This window comes from Delphinapterus leucas, chromosome 6, assembly GCF_059928025.1.
Source record: "Delphinapterus leucas isolate spDelLeu-1000000601 "Yukka" chromosome 6, BTC_Dleu_Yukka2, whole genome shotgun sequence".
Lineage (NCBI taxonomy): Eukaryota > Metazoa > Chordata > Mammalia > Artiodactyla > Monodontidae > Delphinapterus > Delphinapterus leucas.
In genome coordinates, this window is record NC_143134.1 from 13511615 (window position 1) to 13532256 (window position 20642).

Here is a 20642-nt window from a genome sequence, read left to right on the forward strand (position 1 = left end):
AGATTAAAGATCAACATAGTAAAAAGGTACTACGGTCTTAATATTATCATGAAAATATCTTGACCTAACCGAAAAGTGTCTTGGGGGCCCCAGGGATCTGTGGACCGTACTTCATGAACCACTGTTACAGATTTTTAGAATCAACTAGATGAATAATAAGAATAATGAGACTTCAGAAACAATTGTCGGGCTTCCCTGGTGGCGCAGTAGTTGAGAGTCCTCCTGCCGACGCAGGAGACACGGGTTCGTGCCCCAGTCCGGGAGGATCCCACATGCCGCGGAGCGGCTGGGCCCGTGAGCCATGGCCGCTGAGCCTGCGCGTCCGGAGCCTGTGCTCCGCAACGGGAGAGGCCACAACAGTGAGAGGCCCGCGTACCGCAAAAAAAAAAAAAAATTGTCGTCTTCAGTCTTCTAGTTTTATCATTGACAAACACAGTGACATTTTATAAAGTTCAAGGAGATCTTTTCTACCTGATTCGTTGGTAACTTCACCAGATTCTAGGGTTACCAATGATTTAGATAATTAAATCCTTAATCCAAAATTTAATTGAACTCTATTTTAATTAACTGATAAATAAGAACTTGATTTTATATTACAAAAGTGCTAGAACATCTACAAAAGGGTAGGTGGCCTGATAGTATGAATGAGATCCTATCTCTAATTACATAGGACTAAGGGATAAAGTAATAGCCAAAAAAAAAAGAAAGAAAAAAGACCAGCTTTCCTATTCTTGGGACAGCAGTGTTTTCAAATGGTATGATGCGATCAGCCCCCAAATTTGGAGTAGTTTACCGTCATCGTAATAATTTAAATGATTCAGAAAAGGAACTCATGGGAGAAAACAGGGATTCAGACCCCAAGGTTCAAAGTTCAACAGTTTATTAGTTGGATACTTTATTAAATCAATATTTTGTATTGATCACAATTTCAGGAATTCATAGCACAGTGCACACGAGTTGTCTATATTTTCTAAATTCTACAGATAATATGTAAATTATCATATAAATGTATCATAAAATGAGGTCAGTAGTATTAACATGATGAAAACGTTTGGTCAGACATGATTCAGGTGACCTAAGTTAGTTTCTAAACTGCTCACTCATCGGCTGGGGACATCTATAAAGCTAGTCCATGCTACACCTTCCCCCTAAGCAAATTACCAGACAAAAAATGGTGCTTTATTATCTGCAGTTTTTATACAGACAAAAAAAATTAAGTTTTGGAGTTAAAATTAGTCCTGGGACCAAGTTTTTAATGAGGGAACTATAGCAACCTGAGGACTTGCCATGCATTGATTATTTTCACCCCCTCTTGCATTTAAAAAAAAGTCTTCTATATAATACCTGAGTAGTCAGAAGGCATTTATTATTTCTATTCTAATGATTGCAAAACTTTGAGCAGGTATACAATGGAATCAGAAGAATGCACTCAAAGCCGTAGTAACTAAGACTAAGATGTGAGTGGTTATGGTATAGGACAAAATGTCATCGATAAGGCAAAGCCGACCCTGCGGGATGACCGAATTGTCTTCTTTGCCCATCAGTATCCACTATAAAGTGTAACACGCAGATGACACAGCTCTGTCCTGACAGGGCAGGAGTTCTCTGAGGACACACCGCCCCACAGTCCTCTCTGAGTCTCGTTTCCTCATCTGTAAAGAGAGGGGGTGGTCAGTGTTTTTAGTTCATTTCCTGCACAGAATCGGCGGAATCCTCTCTGCCAACGGCTTCCTAGGGAGCACCTCTGTGCTCTGGTTCTCACATCTCCTTGAAACCACCCCCCGGCTCCTCGGTCTGGTTTGGAAACCACTGAACTAGGCGTCCACCAAGGTCTTTTCCGTTTTCAAAGTACTTTTTTCTATGTTTCTACATCCTCCCCTGGGTCTTCCTCATGTCCCTCTAGACGCAGAGCCAAGTAGAACCAGCCAGCAAGCAGCTGGTGTACAGCTGTTATCACTCCAGCTGAGCCGAGTGTGGGTACCGCCTCTTTCTGCCCCTGGGGGCCCTGAGGCCCTACCAGGTGTGACAGCTCTTCTTGGAAAGTCACAATAGATGCAGAATCCTGGCAGAGGCACGTGCTGCATCGATTCCAGCCCTGCAGCAACATGACCCTGTCCTGCCCTGGCGGGGAGACCTCAGGCCGTCCGGCAGGTGAGGTCCTCAGGTGAGCCAGGACCCCAGGCTCACCCTTCTTTGGTTTCCGCAGAAGGAGAAAGGGGACCAGGACGGATGAACCAGGAGACAGTCAGCCATTCTGTGTCACCAAGACCAACCCTGCCAGCATCTCCAGGACAGGATCCTGTTGGGAGAGCTGCCCCTGTTACCCTTCCTGCGTGCCAGCCCCGGGGGTGGAGGAAGCCCATTTTGCCGCATCGACCAAGAAAGGGGTCCTGACCTCTTTCCCCTTCCAGAGGCAGCTACTGTTTGGTGAATATTTGTCATGTTCTTTCCGCACACCAAGTGCATACATATATTCATGGTTTTTAGAGCATGACAGACTTGCTTTACGTTCTAAAAGCTCATCACTCCCTGCCCTTCCTCGTGTGGCTTATGCTTGAGCCTCACCAGCCTCTTCCCCGTGATGTGACACAGTTAGCAGACCACCAGTCACAGTGGATGGGAACCAGGGCCCGAGATCCCACTTTCGCGATCACATGGCAGCTTTCACAGGGAACGGCGTGGGCACCTCAGGAACCGTGCTCGTCATCTGTTGAATATTCCATTGACTCAGAATTCTAGCGCCAAAGGGGGCCGGAGAGGTCACTGTTCCTTCATTTCGTGGACAGGGAACCGGAAGTCCAGAGCAGGCACGTCTCCAGGATGACCCAGCCACAGGAGGCGTGCTGTCTCCCCGGGCCTCTCTCCACACATGTAGAAGGCCAGGGAGGTCTGCTCATCAGAGTCGTGTAAGCATGTTATCTGTGCTCTGTATGAAGCGTCTTGGCAGTAATAAAATGTTCTACTTAGGAACAAAAGGGGAGTATCTTTTTATTTATTTATTTATTTATTTCACATCCTTATTGGAGTATAATTGCTTTACGATGGTGTGTTAGTTTCTGCTGTACAACGGAGTGAATCAGCTATTCACGTACATACATCCCCATATCCCCTCCCTCTTGCGTCTCCCTCCCTTCTACCCTCCCTATCCCACCCCTCTAGGTGGACACAAAGCACCGAGCTGATCTCCCTGTGCTATGCGGCTGCTTCCCACTAGCTATCCATCTTACGTTTGGTAGTGTGTATATATCCATGCCACTCTCTCACTTCGTCCCAGCTTCCCCTTCCCCGCCCTGTGTCAAGTCCATTCTCTACGTCTGCGTAAAAGGGGAGTATCTTATCAATTGCAAAGTGACTCTCTTTAACTGTAGGCACCGAAAATCCTGACTCATTGTAGCAAGGGCCTCTGCTTGTATCTAAGTTGGAAGAAGCCGTTCTAGGGAGAGCAGAGGGCCAGGTGGGTGTGGTCCCCGAGCAGAGGGTCAGTGTTAAGGGATCCGGCAGACCCACCAGTGTCGTGCAACCCTGTCACCTGAGTGCTGAGGAGATGCTGCGAAGGAGCTTTTCCCTAAATTGTCTGTAGACCTCCCGGATGGCACATCTCCACGGCCGAGGGGTGTCGGAGCTGGCAGCCCCCCACCCAGTGGGTTCTGCAGTGGCCCTGCCCTGGAGTGGCTGGGCCTGAGCCCAAGGAGAAGGGGCCGCGGGTGCCTGGGAGCCCCAGGCCCACGGATGCAGAGAGGCGGGGACCTCACACAAAGCTGAGAGGGGTCAGAAGAGCCTCTTCTGGCAAATGTGGGTTATAGCACTTGGCTCATAAAATTATTTTGAGCATTAAATGTGATAAAGAACGTCAAAGGCATGTGACACAGTCGGTAACGTGAGCCCCACTTGTCGGAGGTCACCCCCGCCTGGTGTGGCAGAGACCCTACAAAAGCTCTTGCTCTGCGAGGGTCTCGCATCGCACGAGGTGTGTGTTCAGCCTCATCCTTAGGGCGCGTCACCCTCACCGTCACATAAGAGGTAGATCTGTTTTCCAAGTTAACCCTGTATTTCTTCTGACTCTAAGCTTCTTTGAAGCCTATACTGTCATCTAAGCAAGAGACCACGTTGTCCTTTAAAAGGGTAGGTTTGCCAGTGAAACAGGCTCATTTCCTTGTTCCTACCGGTGCTAAGTGCTGAAAATCTCTCTCTCTCTCTGTGTGTGTGTCTCTCTCTCTCTCTCTCTCTCTTCTTGATCTCTCAATCTCTTTTTCTCTTCTTTTGGCAGCTTCCTGCAGTTTTCAGGGCACATTTTTATACAAAGCATACCTGAATATCTTACAGAATGTTCCCAGCTTACCATGACTTTTTATGACCCTACGGGTTAAAGTTTTATTCTCTGGTCTAATAAATGTTTTCGAAGCATACATTTAATTTTAATGGAGAGAATGTAATTCAGCCTGTACCTCTAACACCCTGCAGGCTGTTTTGAGAGCCAGAAACGTTTGCCCGTAAATAGAAATCCACCCCCGCCCATGCTTCCCCTTTGTAGTGGGCAGTCCAGAGTGACAGGCTTCATAGCTGGCCGCTGACATGTAGCTTCTGTGCGTGTGCATTTTGATGGGCAGTCAGTTCTCATCATTCATGGTGGTGATGCTCATAAAGCCCCTGTGGACACAGGGTCAGGGATACAGAAGCGTCACTGCCGGAGGAAACACAGGGATAGGTGCTCACACGCCTCTAGCACCTTTGCATCACTGATCTGTGCATCACCTTGTTTTATGTGTGTTTCTATTTAAAGGCACCTTATTTAGTGTGCCGTTGCATCGTAACATTGGATCCAAGGCCAGCAGCCCTAGGACTCATGCCTGCAGGAAGCCTATCTGACACACACGCTTTCTCTATCAGGCTCAGCACAACCTCACACACATAGGGGCCCCACACAGCACTGCAGCCCAACCTCGGGGGCCACGTTAAACAGCGAAATCAGCAACCAAAAGCACAAAATAAGAAATAAGTAGACTAGGGCTTCCCTAGTGGCGCAGTGGTTGAGCATCTGCGTGCCAATGCAGGGGACACGGGTTCGAGCCCTGGTCTGGGAAGATCCCACGTGCCGCGGAGCAACGAGGCCCGTGAGCCACAACTACTGAGCCTGCGCGTCTGGAGCCTGTGCTCAGCAACAAGAGAGGCCGCGACAGTGAAAGGCCCACGCACCGCGATGAAGAGTGGCCCCTGCTCGCCGCAACTAGAGAAAGCCCTTGCACAGAAACGAAGACCCAACACAGCCAAAAATAAATTAATTTTTTAAAAAAAGAGAGAAATAAGTAGACTAAACAGGCACTGTAAAGGACATGTTTACAGTACCAGAGTAAGAGCATCGTCCTGTGCCCACCTGTTCGCATTTCCCTGCCCTGCACGTGTTGTCAAATGACCACAAAAATGTCCCAAGTACTGATTTTGAGTTACAAGTACGTTTTAGAGAGTAAGCAAATTAACAGACAGAACCCACGAATACTAAGGAGCCACTGTGTTTTTGTATATTTGAGTATAGAGTGCAGGTTAATCACAGAAATATTTAGTATAGAGTTAATGGACAAAGCACCCAATATCCCATTAGAGTAAATGCAAATCTTTGTAACACTGAAAAATAGTAAATCTAACAGACCAAATATTTTTACTTGTTAATTTACACCGGAAGGAAAATCTGACAGTGGCTTTTAGAAATGTCAAGACCAAAGAGCATAGACTATTAAGATTTTCCATTCAAAGAACAGAAATAAACTGGCCTGGTTGGGATTCAGTGTACCCCACCCCCCATTCATCTTTCTTTTCTCCCTCCCACCCCTCCTTTCCGCCCCTCCCCCATACCTCCTTTACTGTCTTCTTGCTAAAGAGGCTTAGGAAGGAGCTGGAATCATGCCAGGATGGGCTCACAGAGGCTGCTGCAGTCAGCGCAGGGGCCATGAACCAGGAGGTATGCTGCACTGTTCAGAATATTTATTAGATTTAGTGCTGAAATAGTCTCTGTTGATAAGCAGACCTAACCTGAGTTTCTCAGGTACCGGTGACCGTGTAAAAGTGGTAGTATCTTACTCTCAGGCCCCAGTGCATCACTCACCCACGTGGTTAGATGCTGTATTGAGTCTGTTTAATTTCCTAGTAACTAGCCTAGACTTTTTATCAGGAACATTTATTAATTTCAAGATTTTATCTCCCCTCTTCCTCAAGAGAAGTGATTGAAATTCTTTCCAGTAGCACATGAGCAAAGACCATCCCACCTGACTCTTACTTCGGCCTTCATTTCAGAGGAGCACAACACAGTCTAATGGGCCATGGCCATGAAGTCAGCTGTCATAACGCAGGAAAAGGGATGGACAGCTTTTGAGAAGGGAAAGTTGCAGGCTTGCTGCTGGGAAGGTTTCACATTACCAGCAGGATCCAATAAAACCGCAGATATCGCCCCCAGCTGATTGTGGACAAGTTATTTTTTTTTCAAATAATTTTTTAAAATATTTATTTATTTATTCACTTTGGCTACGCCGGGGCTTAGTTGCGGCATGCGGGATCTAGTTCCCCAACCAGGGATCGAACCCGGGCACCCTGCATTGGGAGTGAGGACTCTTACCCACTGGACCACCAGGGAAGTCCCGTGGGCAAATTATTCACAAAAGTCCTGTGCAGAAAAGAGCAAGATAACGTACATGTGTGCATATTTCTAGAAACGGAAAATACAAAATGTTAATGAAATGTACTTTGAAGTATAGCCACTAGTTTTTTGTTTGTTTGTTTGTTGTTGTTGTTTTGCGGTACACGGGCCTTTCACTGTTGTGGCCTTTCCCGTTGCAGAGCACAGGCTCCGGACGCGCAGGCTCAGCGGCCATGGCTCACGGGCCCAGCCGCTCTGCAGCATGTGGGATCTTCCCGGACCGGGGCACGAACCCGTGTCCCCTGCATCGGCAGGCGGACTCTCAACCACTGAGCCACCAGGGAAGCCCTAGCCACTAGTTTTTAACAATTCTGCAGGGGTACAGGAAAGTACTGCTATTGGCATTATGTAAGGCTATGGATCCTTTCATGGAGAAATCTTTAAAATTAAAGTGGGAATACTTAGGAGGCAAATAGAGTCAAACTTGTTTCCTTTCAACTGTGACGGTAACCCTTATGGTTGTCTGTGCTCGCCAGAAGAAAGACTTAACAGACTGGCATCAGCTTCAGAAAACAAGACTTTACATAGCCACAGGGTTCAATTAAATTGCTCCTCTGAGGTCTTGAGTTTAGCAGCTTAGGGGAAACATGCCCTTTTTTTAAATGACAGTGTTTTGTGAATAGAAATTGCAAGGGGAAAATGGTTTCTGCATCCTACTGTCTTAGGAAATGAGGAAGCTGCAGAAACGGCTTCCTCGCTCACGAAGGCCTTAGTATATAAGAGGTCATTGTGGGGTTCGGTGCTATGAAGCTCATCTCCGGTCAGCAGACACCAGGCAAGCACGGTGGGCACATGGCCAGGCCTGTCAGAGGGGCTCAGAGTGCGGGAACTGGGGGTGGGCGTATGTGTTAATAAACCAGTGATGTCCACTTAGGTCTTGAGAGGAATTTAAAAGGCAAACCTTTTTACCCCTGAGCAACATAATTGAACACATCTCAATTGCTGCAAAATGTATACAGTTTTTAAAAACTGCTTCAGAATATTTAGGATTGATTTCTGAGACTTTGGGTGGATTTTGAAGAAGTATAATTTTTCTTCCACATGGAATACTTCACGTCTAAAATGCTGATAATTAAACATACTTATTCAGGGATGCTGGAAACACTATCCTGGCACTTTGAAGGAGCTGACTTTCCTGTTCCGATTTATAAACCTCCACGAGCTGGCAGCCGGCCCCCACATAAGGTTTCTTCCCCCGCGAGCTCTCACGTCTCTGTGTGTACGTCCCGTTCCCCTCCTGGGCAGGGTGTCTGCTCTCGGGACAGCCATCTTCCTGCACCCCGTTCTGTGTCGCCCCCCTGCTCTACCAGTGTAACAGGGTGATGGGATTCGACGGCATAATTAACCAGCTGGTATCAGGAGGGAAAAATGGCAGCAGTGAAACACAGGCACCTGCAGTCTGATTTGCAAATCTGTCCAACAGCCTACTATTGAATCAAAATGCAAATGGGTATAAATAGTAGTGTTTCTATAAAATGTGCCCCCCGCTGCTTAGAAAAGATGCAGTGGGGCAAAGCCGCCCACTGGGTGAATGCCTGGGGAAACAGGGAACTCCAGGTCTGGGAAGCCTTCATTGGATGGTTTTAGTTAGAAAAGAGGTACCAGGACGGACCTCTTGCCCAGGGGTTAGATGCTTGTGAAGCTTTCGAAGCTACTAAGTGATGTTCTGTTCACTTGTAGTTGTCTTAAGTAGCAATTTTATTCCTAAATATTCTGAAAGAGGGAAGTATATATATTGAACAGAAAACTTAGAAGAGGAAAATAAAAATCACCTCGCAGCCAGGCAGGAGTTTTTACAAAGATGCGCCATGCAGGGAGGGCCACATTCCTTCACCGGTCCCCTGCTTGCTGTGACATTGCTGTGATGACCGAGCTACTGGCTCGGTGTTTGTGCCGCACAAGGATTATTCAGCAGGACGGATCCCCGTGGACCAGCCAGAACAAAGGATTAGTAACCCTTTCCTCGTGCCTGGTGGTGCTTCCTTGATTCTTCTCACCGTGCAACACACCCCTGGTCCCCACTGCTCTGTCAGCTGCCACCCCACACAGATGAGATTCGTGTTGCCGTTTTCCTTTTTCCTTTCTTTTTGGGTCATCGTCTCCCTTGTGTGTGGCCCATCTGTACACCTATTAGAAACCCAGGGCCTCTGAGGAGAAAAGTTAGCAAATTGATGAGTCACCTCACTTGTGATCTCACAGCTGTTCAGTCCCTGAGTTCCTTTGGCAGTGTTTAATGAGCTACAGTGTTTTCCAAAGTGGTGGTTTGAGACTTCCTGGCATCTGTCTGCCTTCTTCGGGGTGAGAATGAACATTCCCTGTCACTCACTTACCTTCACAGTAGCATCCCATCTCTGAGCATAACCCTTTTGATAACTAACTTCAGCTTACTTTTGGCTATGCATTAAGTTCCGGAAAATTACAGTGAAGCAAAGATGTAAGAGAGAGGATAATTCAATTAATATAGGAAAAGAAGGATACTGCTTTAATGATTTCTAGAAACAGTATTACCCACTTCCTCTTCCACAATATTTATTAAACATCACATATGTATCCATTATACTACGTGCTAAACCGGCAACATGTCTTTTTAATACCTTTATGAAGGTAAATTGCTAAACATACTGCATATATTCTTAGAGCCCCAGAAATTGCCTGTTCTGCTAACTGTTGTACATTATGTACTCTTTTGCACATCTGTATTCAGAGTTTTATAGTTGAGTCTTCAAAACATGATCTAGTGTATTTATATCCTCATTTTGCTGTAGGAACATTAGTATCAGTGTTTAAGACCTTCCATAAATAAATGTTCTTTGGCCTATATTGATAACTCCTTTAATACCTAACCATGCTCTGGTGGTGAAATTATTTGCTCAGTCCAGCCTAAAGTCACCATGCTGCCCTGTAAGTTTACATCTTTTTTTCCGTCATTACCAGGGTCAGAATCTGCCTTTGGAAATACGGGTCCTGCACGTGGTCAAGGTGACTTCCTTGTTGAAATCAGAGCACATGGAGAAGGCATGTAATCACTCACTGAGGGATGAAACACGGAATAGGGGATGATTCAGTAAACATTTTTTTCCACATCTTTATTGGAGTATAATTGCTTTACAACAGTGTGTTAGTTTCTGCTTTATAACAAAGTGAATCAGCTATACATATACATATATCCCCATATCCCCTCCCTCTTGAGCCTCCCTTCCACCCTCCCTATCCCACCCCTCTAGGTGCTCACAAAGCCCTGAGCTGATCTCCCTGGGCTATGAGGCTGCTTCCCACTAGCCATGTATTTTACATTTGGTAGTGTGTATATGTCCATGCCACTCTCTCACTTCGTCCCAGCTTCCCCTTCCCCCTCCCCGTGTCCTCAAGTCCATTCTCTATGTCTACGTCTTAATTCCTGTCCTGCCCCTTGGTTCATCAGTACTGCTTTTTTAGATTCCATGTATATGTGTTAGCATATGGTATTTGTTTTTATCTTTCTGACTTACTTCACTCTGCATGACAGATTCTAGGTCCATCCACCTCACTACAAGTACTCAGTAAACATTTTAAGGAATGTTTGCAAAGTGTGATCTTCAAATCAGTGTTGAACTTAAATTCCCAACTTGGTCTCCACGCAACTGTTACACTGACTTGTGTTTTGGTGCAGTGCCGTTGGTCTCCACTGACAGCCTCCAGGAAGACAGCCCAGGGAGGCTCATCACTGCGTTTACCATAACGAGGCCCCCTGGAAAAAACATCCCAGCTGGTCTTCGCGCCAAGAATATCGCACTCTTTCCGAACAACTGGTTTGTTAAACACAGTCCTGACCAGGTTTCCCTGCTAGAAAATTCAAGCCAAATTGTGGCCTATCCATTCGAAGTATGGGGTGGGGGTGGGGTGCGAGGCCACCTTGCTGCCCAGCTCAGGGAGTGCCGCCTGAGTGTCTTCTCTGTGAAGGGTGTCCCAGGACTGTACACGCAAGACCCCTTGGCCCTCACATATGCACTTTTAAAATCTTGTTTTTGCTTCCTCTTTTTTCTTCTTGTTCTTTCTTTATCCATCTTTTCCCCCTCCTGTTTTAGAGTTTTGTAATATTGTTGTATTCTGTGTGTCTTTGTAAGCTGCTTGAAGTCCTTTGTGGAATAAGGTGCAGCATAAATTAACGTCAGAAAGAGAAAAACAAATACCATATGCCAACACATATATATGGAATCTAAAAAAAACAATGGTACTGACGAACCTAGTTGCAGGGCAGGAATAAAGAGGTAGACATAGAGAATGGACTTGAGGACATGGGGTGTAGGGTGCAGCTGGGGAGAAGTAAGAGTAGCATCGATATATATACACTACCGAATGTAAAATAGATAGCTAGTGGGAAGCAGCCACATAGCACAGGGAGACCAGCTTGGGGCTTTCTGACCACCTAGAGTGGTGGGATAGGGAGGGTGGGAGGGGGGCTCAAGAGGGAGGGGATATGGGGACTTGTGCATGTATATGGCTGATTCACTTTGTTGTGCAACAGAAACTAACAGGGTATTGTGAAGCAATTATACTCCAATATGAAGTTTTATTAAAAAATAAAATAAAATAAAAATAAGTTACAGATGCAAACCTGTATGGGTTCATGCCCCTAGCGTCGTTTACATCCATGCCATAGCACCCAGACCCTTATTCCTGGTAGCGGTGGTTGTCTCAGCTTAGATATATTGGTGTTTAAGCTGGTGTTTCTGTAAAATCAGAATATGGCATGAAAGCGCGTGTGTGAAATGAGAGTCCAATATAGCTAGAAGCATTCGGCTTCCACTGTGAAATATTCTTTTTCTTTTCCCAGGGAGTTTTGGAGAAATGTACAAGAACATATGTCCAGTACTAGGATTCCCTGCCAGATTTTTTCCCTAAATTGTGGTTTGACATTTCAGATCATTAAGTGGACACATCTGTCCGAATTTGTTTTCCTTTTCAAAAAAAAAAAGATCATTTGAAGACAGCTACCCAGCAACAGAGTCAGCATTCTTAGTTTGCCCTGATGCAGTTGGCCTTCTCAGCCCTGGAATCAGGCACAAATCACTCCACAGAGCTGAGTGCAGCCGTCTGTTCATGGCTGTATATCCCCTGGGTGTTGAGCAAAAATAAGGAATTCATTTTCCTGTTTGTTTGGGTTTTGTTTTTTTTTTCGGTACGCGGGCCTCTCACTGCTGTGGCCTCTCCCGTTGCGGAGCACAGGCTCCGGACGCGCAGGCTCAGTGGCCATGGCTCACGGGCCCAGCCGCTCCGCGGCATGTGGGATCTTCCCGGACCGGGACACGAACCCGTGTCCCCTGCATCGGCAGGCGGACTCTCAACCACTGCGCCACCAGGGAAACCCTCCTGTTTGTTTTTAAGTATATATTGGTGAGTAATTCTTGGTAAATCTGTGGTTTAGGGGAAAGAATCTTAAAGGCTTTGTTTCTAAATCTTGCTTCTGTCACTAGCTGTGACTTTGAGCAAATCATGTGGTCTAGCGGGGCCCCCGCAGGACTATTCAGGTATGATCGTGTATGTACCATACAAGCTAGTAGAACTGCATTTCTCCAGCCCGGGATGAAATGGGATCACAGTAACTAATACGAAAAATACCACTTATTTGGCTCAAACATTATCCGCTGTGCTAGAATTTTAGGTCCCTCAAATTCTTCCCAGCCAGCTCTGGAGTCAGCTGTTGAACACCCTAGGAACGAATCTTCCCGGACTCCTTCATGCAGGGGGGCTTCCTGTTGCTGCCTACCAGCCAGTGCTCCCCAAACCCTTGGCCCGAGGTCCTTGGTGCCACTCTCGTCCCCACCACAGGGACAGAGTCTCCCCGTGGAGCCACTCTGGTACCTGCCATCTGTGAAGTACCCATCTTTGTGGAGAGCATGCCCTTCACACTTGCTTGGCTTGTCAGGACACTAAATAAGCCAGAGCATCGGTGGGGCGGCAGAGATGGAGCTGTTCTCGAAACCATCGTCCAAGGCTCCCGCCCCAGGGTTTTTGTACATGATCCACGGTTGCTGCAGAGGCCAACAACCATGTAACCTTAGGAAGCCGCTGGCTGTTTGGAGCTGTGAATTCCAACTGCGCTGTGACTGTCTGATGGTCACTGACAGCTGACCTGTCATGGGTAAGGACGGGACGGCTGTCCCCCACTACTTGTGGGGATGCCAGGAAACTGCCTACCAGAGGAGGCTAGGGGAAATGGAAATAGGACAGATACAAGCTTTTCAGAGAGCCCGGGGCCACAGGAGGCCACCAGCGATCTGGGCAGATAACGGTCCTGCTGCTTGTTCTGTGAATTACGCAAAGCAGTGGTTTTTGTAGCTTCCTGCCTTAGGAATCAGCCTTGATGAGCTAGAGAATTTCTGGTCTAAGGCATTCTGCTCTGCTAAGAATTTCTCCTTTTTCTCCAACACATTGGTCACTTGGACATGAAATAAACCTGAGCCCCTCACCTCTCTGCCCCAGAAGATGAAGTTGAGATGCAGCTACCCGGTTGGAACCAGGGCACTTGCTTAAAAGCTTGCACACGTGGCCAGCATGTGGTTTTTAGTTTAGATTGAGCTGGTTGGGAGTGTGGACCTGATGGAGATTACAGGCGTGATGAGCTAAAGCCACCCATCGTCCCTGCCTTCATACCGTTCTGGTTTCTTGCCTCCCAACTGTGGCACCATATGGAACATGCCAGAGGAAGCATGGCAGACACCGTGCTTCCTCAGTTACTGAGTTTCATCCTGAAAAGCTTTTGCATAACCAACCATTAATCCTGTGTTCATTGATTTTGACTTTCAACCCCAATGGAGCACAAGTTAAAGATTTATTTTTCTCCTTTTCATTAATATCTAATTCATTAATGAAGAAAATATGTGGTATTCTATGATATAGTACAACATTGTGAAGAGTATTCCTAGAAAAATTTTTGAAATCAAATCAACCAATATGTATGGAATATTAACATAATATATGAAAACACTGTTCCAGCTATGAGCAGAACTTGTGGTGATGAGCTGACATTTTCATCTTGGAGGAAGAATGGGTTCTGTTAGTACAGACTTAATTTTGACCTTCAAGGGAAGACTGACTGATAAGAAGGATTGATAAGAACATTGGGGAAAAATAACTAGACCATCCTAGAGTTTCTAATAATCAAGGAAAGGGATACAAGCTCTTCAAGGCATAGAGGTAGAGTTTTGAGAAAATGATTAAATACAGAATAATATTTCCTGCTTCAATTTTATGTGCCCAGTCAAAAGAAAGAATATATTATCAAGAAGGGAATAGTCTACCTGGGGGTGAGAACAGGGAACCCAAAGAAGAGACATGGTCATTGTACCCACAGCTGTCCATGGGACAGGTGGCCTGAGTCTGAATTCAGTCTGTTCAGCAATCCCTATTGTGGAAGAGCATGCATGGAGATTTCAAAACCAGCAAGATGGGGCTTCCCTGGTGGCGCAGTGGTTGAGAGTCCGCCTGCCGATGCAGGGGACACGGGTTCGAGCCCTGGTCTGGGAGGATCCCACGTGCCGCAGAGCAACTGGGCCCGTGAGCCACAACTACTGAACCTGCGCGTCTGGAGCCTGTGCTCTGCAACAGGAGAGGCCGAGACAGTGAGAGGCCCGTGCACCGCGATGAAGAGTGGCCCCTGCTCGCCGCAACTAGAGAAAGCCCTCGCACAGAAACGAAGACCCAACACAGCCAAAAATAAATAAATTAAAAAAAAAAAAAAAAATCTCAGCAAGATGATCAGATCTCAGGCTTGCCGAGCAACCTTCCGACTGTAACCAGTTTTTCATAGTCTGCTGAATTAGATATTATTTATTGATAAAGCTTAAATACATAAAGGCTTTATATCAAACTAAAGATGTTAAAAAAACCTAGCTGGGACAGAGAAAATGGAAGGAAATTGTTAATAGGCATGTCATTTTCGGTTATGAAATCTATTTTTGACTTAAGTTATAGAAAAGTCACTATGAAAATTCGTCATTCCTGTCTTCTGATACAAGCACCTGGCACCACATAGGTACCATGGAAATATTGTGTAAAAAATACTTTTAAGAAAAACTCTGCAGGATAAACAAGGTCCCACTGTATAGCACAGGGAACCATAGTCAATATCCTGTGATAAACCGTAATGGAAAAGAATATGAAAAAGAATGTGTATATGTATGTATAACTGAATCACTTTGCTGTACACCTGAAACTAACACAACATTGTGATCAGCTATAAGTATGTGCGGCCAGAGAGTTCTGCCATAACGAGCACGGAGCGCGATGCCCTTGGTGCCGAGGGTCTTTAAGCTTTCTTGGGAAATGAAGTGCCAGAAAGGAGAAAGTACTCAAAAGTCTGTAACAGAACTCATCCGTTTCAAGGTGGCATCGTGTTTCCGTTGGCCCTCCTTCTTCTTGGAGCTTATTACAGATTTTATGCCAGTAAAGTGAGAGAAATGCTGCAGAATGGGGGTCTGACCTCAACACAGGGTGCTTCTCTCAGGACTGAGTCTTCTGGTCCAGGCTCTGCATTGTCATCGGCACTTGCTTGCGTGCTCTCCCAGCGCAAATGCCTGCCTGCAGTGCACGTATCCCTCCGGCTGCTCCCGTGCCCAGGGGCGACAGGAGGGTGGCGCCCTCGAGGTGTTGGCAGCAGTTTGGCCGGTACCCGCCATCCCTGCCATCCACTCCTGGCTCCCAGGTGTACTGACCTTGCTCACCTGCTGCACCCCAGCCTGTGGGCCCCTCCCCACGCCTGCCCCGCTGTGGGCGCTCATCTCCCCTCCGGCTCTCATGGGCATCCTCTGAGCCCGCGGGCCAGGCTCCGGCTTAAGCCGTCCACCCCGTCGCTTCCCTGCACGTCGCCTTACTCCTTACGTGGTGGCTCCTGGCAGCCCTGGTTCTTAACTCTGTTGCTGACAGCAGGTGGAAAACGTCTACGCTCTCTGGCTCCATCGAGAGCCAAGAGACTGCACAGAAGAGGTGGGAAGGGACTGCTTAGCTCCCCCTGCCCGCATACCCACATCATCTCTACCCCATGCTGCAGCCTCCCCGATGGGCCCCTCCCCTAAAGTTCAGAAAGGGAGGCCGGGCTTGAGCCCCTCCTTCCATCTGCTTTTATTCTGGTCTATCGACTATCTGGTCTATTTTGGTCTTCCTCCAGATTTTGCCCCTCTCCTGCTAGAAGAGCATCTGTCTCCACCTGCCACACGGACTGACTGATTCTTGACAGTACCTCAAAATAGTTGGACCGTAGGGTGGAGAGTGGACATTACGCAGAGGAAAAAACACATCTAGAGGCATTTCAAAAATACCCTTAGAGCAATTCAATAATATTTATCGAGCAACTGCCCTGTGTTAGATGGTGGTGAGCACAGCAGATGAGGTTCCTGTCCTTAATGCGCTTACAGCCTTGAGCCTTTTGTAGGAAGGATTCCAGGCAAGGGCGAGTGTAGAGATTTATGCAGAAGGATGATCATTGTCACAGCGTGGAGCCAACGGAAATGTCCATAAGGAAAAGGTCACATGAATTATGGAACAGCCAGGAGTTCCCTGGTGGCCTAGTGGTTAGGATTCTGGGCTTTCACTGCCAAGGCCCAGGTTCAGCCCCTGGTTGGGGGACTGAGATCCCGCAAGCCACGTGGTGCAGCCAAAAACATTTATTAATTTAAAAAAATGATGGAACAGCCATACTTCGCAATGTTGTGCAATAGTTACAAAGAATTAGATAACAGGATGAAGCTATACATACTCACATGAAAGAATCTATACATACTCATCTGAATATACATATCTACAGACATACATTTATACGTCTGCATGAGCATAAAATGTCTAAACACAACAACTAGTGACAATGATTTCCTCTAGGAGGTGAGATTTGTTGGGGAGAGGGAAGGGGGCAGCTTTTACCTTTACTTTATATACTTCTATATTGTTTGGATTTTGTACAACAAAGTGTGTATTGCTTTTGTAATTTTTTTCAATTTAAAAAAATTTTTTATACAAATTTTAAAGGTAACTTCATTTGTGGTAATTACAAAATATTGGCTATATTCCCCATGTTGCACAATACATCGTTGAGCCTATTTATCTTATACCCAACAATTTGTACCTCCCTGCCCCCAATATTGCCCCTCACCCGCACTGGTACCCACTAGTTTGTTCTCTATGAGTGTTCTTCTTTTTGTTATATACACATAGTTTGTTGTATTTTGTGGATTCCACATGGAAGTCATATCATATGGTATTTGTCTTTCTCTGACTTATTTCACTTAGCATAATGCTTTCCAAGTCCATCCATGTTGCTGCACATGGCAAAATTTCATTCTTTTTTATGGCTCAGTAGTATTCCATTGTATGTATGTATGTGTATGGTGTGTGAGTGTGTGTGTGTGTGTGTGTGTGTGTGTATACTGCTTCTTCTTTAATCATTCACCTGTTGATGGACACTTAGGTTTCTTCCATATGTTGGCAATTGTAAGTAATGCTGCTATGAACTTAGGGGTGCATGTATCTTTTCAAATTAGTGTTTTTGGTTTTTTCAGATATATACCCAGGAGTGGAATTGCTGGGTTGTATGGTAGTTCTATTTTCAGTTTTTTGAGAAATCTCCATACAGTTTTCCACAGTGGCTGCACCAATTTACATTTCCACCGACAGGGTACAGGGGTTCCCTTTTGTTCACATCCTCGCCAACATTTGTTATTTATGTTCTTTTTGATGATAGCCATCCTGACAGGTGTGAGGTGACATCTCATCATGGTTTTGATTTGCATTTCCCTCATGATTAGTGATGTTGAGCATCTTTTCATGTGCCTGTTGGCCATCTGCATTTCCTCTTTGGAAGAATGTCTCTATTCAGTTCTTCTGCCCATTTTTTAATTGGGTTGTTTGTTTTTCTTGATGTTGAGTTATATGAACTGTTTATATATGTTGGATATTAACCCCTCATCAGTCATATCATTTGCAAATATTTTCTCTCGTTCAGTAGGTTGTCTTTTCATTTTGTCAATGGTTTCCTTTGCTGTGCAAAAGCTTTTAAGTTTAATTAGGTCTCATTTGTTTATTTTTGCTTTTATTTCCCTTACTTTAAGAGATGGACTCGAAAAAAAATATTGCTTTTGTTTGGTAATTTTTAAGACAAAGAAAATAGGAAAAATATATACCAAGAGTTGTAGTTACTGGCACATAACCTAGTTTACATATTTGGAGTTATTTCCAAACCGTACAGAGGTGAGGGAAGATGGAGAAATTGGGAACACACTCTCTTCCAGCTCTTGTCCCCTTGTCCTGTAGGAATGCAAGGTAGCACATCCAGACCTTCCGATGGATGGTCTGCCCAAGCAGTCCCTGGGACAGGAAGGTGTCTGCTGTGGGCCCCCTCTCGTCTTCACTTTCCCCCTTCCTCCCCTCCTTCATTTCTTCTGTTTCCAACAGTCCTCATCTGGCTCATTTCCCCAAGCTGTCATCTTTTGCCTTAGAAATCAGCACGTTCCAAATCTCCTTCCATGGCTTAAATATCTTCACCAATTCTGGTGTCTGTTGTAAACCAAAATCTGTGTCTTTCCCATCCAGTTCTGCTTCTTTAGGCCCAGTGGTTAGACTCAGGGAAGAAAATTATTGCCTGAATCTCCATCAGAGCGTTTGCTTGTTTTTGCAGTTTTGGGGAGGGAGATCATTTGTCCCTACTCTTCCAAAATTAGACATACCTGCCCAGGTTAGTTTCTCTCCAGAAACACTCATCACATCTTCTTTCAAAATCTGCATCCCTCCACTACTGTATTTTTTAACTTGGTACTCTGAAAGAGCACGTGGCCCCTCCCAACCCTGAAAAGCCCTCTTCGTTGCCGAAGGCTACCATGCCCCCACCCCCTTCCCCATTCCTGGGGTATCTCCAGGCCACAAAGGGCAGGGAAGAGGGGGAGGGGAGAGAGCTCCCATCACATAATAATAAGCTCGATGTGTGCCTTGTATTGACATTATATTCAATGTCAGTATCAGTTCTTAGACCTTAGATCAATTCTTAGCCATTCATAGATAGGTATAGCTAGTGTTTTTTCTTTTTCTTTCATTTTACTTTTAACAAGATTTCTTATAAACCCAAGAGAGCCTAGGTTTATGTCCTGGCTTCATTACTCTCTAGCTGAGTGATCTTAGGCAGTCATTTATCCCTGACCTCAGTCCCCTCATCTGTAAAATGGGGACATTAATAGTACTAACCTCATTGTGATGTTGGGAGGTTAGATAAGTTAATAAAAGTAAAGCACAGAGAATAGTGCCTGACACATAATAAGTATGCTGGTATTTGTAATTATACTGCAAATGCCCTTTTGTAACTTTTCCTCTTCAGTTTTTTTCACATTTTAATTCTACCTTCCAAAGATTTAGATCTTCCGTCTATTCATTTTTTATCTGAATCACATGCACACAATTCATTGTGTGCTATTATCTTTTCCTCCTCACTTCTTTGGTGTCAGTACTTTTTAAATCATCCTTCTGGTCTCACCCTCACCTCACGGCTCCAGGACGCCTTCCTGCCCACCTGTCTTGAGGTTGAATGAGGGCCACCTGTCAAAGCACCATGGTTTCCCCACTGTCACACGCAGAGAAAGTGCAGACATCTGCTCCGTGTCTCACGGTGGGCTTCATAAGGGCAGAGACTGTGTCTGCTCCTTGATGCTGAGCTAGTGCCTAGCTCAGAACGTAGCGGGTACTTACTACTCCTGTAACAAGAAAATGCAGATGTAAGAAATAAGATTTAATGGATTCCAGACTCAGTCTGTATTTCTATAAAAGCAACCTCTAAGAACACAGACAATTGAGAACTACGTTGAAATGGAAATAAATACCCAGAGAAAACATTGTTTGCATCTCTGTTGGGCCAGGTCCTATTTTAGATAATGGTGGTATAGGTTATCAAGCTGATAATGTTAATTGCTGCTTTAATGGTTTTAAATTTAATCTTGGGAACAAGCTTTTATACTCCTCCATGAAAAGCTTTGGGATTAAAAAAAAAAAAATCTTTCCTTTCCACTTACCAAGGAGAAGGTAATAGGCACCAGATGCTAGTTCGAAAGCTAACTCCTGCAGAAAGAACATGGGTCTCAGATTGTTCTCATTCGTCTGTCGTGTTCTTACTGTCTTGTTCTTCTCCCATAACCAAACAGAAAAAAGTGGGTGTGTGTGTGTACATACACACATATATGTGTATACACATATGCTTGTAAATGTATAATATACACACAACTGTACCTCGTTATCCACCGGGAGATAGGTTCCAGGACCCCTTCGGATACCAAAATCCATCCGTGGATACTCAAGTCCCTTATATAAAATGGCATGGTATTTGCATATAACCTATACACACCACCCTCCTGTATACTTTCGATCGATTATTTATAATACCTAATACAAGGTAGGCACTATGTAAATAGTTGCCATGGAAAATTCAAATTTTGCTTTTTGGAACTTTCTGGAATTTGTTCCCAATATTTTTGATCCACAGTTGGTTGAATCTTAAGATGCAGAACCAGCAGATATGAGGGCCGGCCGTGTGGGGGGGCAGGGGGGTTCTTTCCAACTAGAAAAAGGTTTCTGGCAACTTTATCCCTGCTACAGTTATTTGAAGTAATTTTGCGTAAAACACTTAAAGACGCTTCTTTAGTCACTCTAATAACTCTAAACACTATTAGAACTTTGTTTATTCATCCAACAGTTAATTTTGGAATGTCTCTCGTATGCTGCACTTCAGCCCATTTCATGTTTTTCTGAATGTTTTAGCCATATTAGAACAGGACAGCTTTCAAACACAGTTATACAGTGGTTTATTCACAGCAAGTGAAATAAATCCCTTGCACCAGAAGCTCAAGTTTTAAAGCAGAAAATAAACTGAGGTTGAAGTCATGGAAAACAAACCTTAATACCATCCCCAGCTGAGAAGCATAAATTCACAAATTAGTTCTCTTTGTCGCAA

The 20642-nt window shown here is 45.2% G+C and overlaps 1 protein-coding gene across 9 annotated transcripts in view; it reads left to right on the forward strand.

Annotated features, from left to right (window-relative positions):
• The window catches only part of GALNT7 (polypeptide N-acetylgalactosaminyltransferase 7), a 115899-nt gene that overhangs the window by 68689 nt on the left and 26568 nt on the right, over positions 1-20642 (forward strand). The window lies entirely within an intron of this gene.